The sequence below is a fragment of the Penaeus monodon genome, chromosome 28 (assembly GCF_015228065.2).
Source record: "Penaeus monodon isolate SGIC_2016 chromosome 28, NSTDA_Pmon_1, whole genome shotgun sequence".
In the NCBI taxonomy this organism is placed as follows: Eukaryota; Metazoa; Arthropoda; class Malacostraca; order Decapoda; family Penaeidae; genus Penaeus; species Penaeus monodon.
The window spans coordinates 29,225,258-29,225,502 of NC_051413.1; positions in this window are offsets into that span (position 1 = coordinate 29,225,258).

Here is a 245-nt window from a genome sequence, read left to right on the forward strand (position 1 = left end):
AGAAGGGGGTAGGAGGAGTGGAAAGGAATGGAAAATCGAGGAAGGAAATAGTAAAAGGTGGGAGACGGTAGAAAAGCGGTGAGGATAGAAAAGAAGGAAAGTTGGGAATATAGTAAACACAAAGGCGTAGGACGGGGTAGGAAAGTAGGAAGAGGTGGTAAACAAGGTTGAAAAAGAAAGAAGAGATGTAGAGTTAATAGTAAAGAAGGTAGAAAGAAATAGAAAAGAAGGGGTGGAGGGGGATG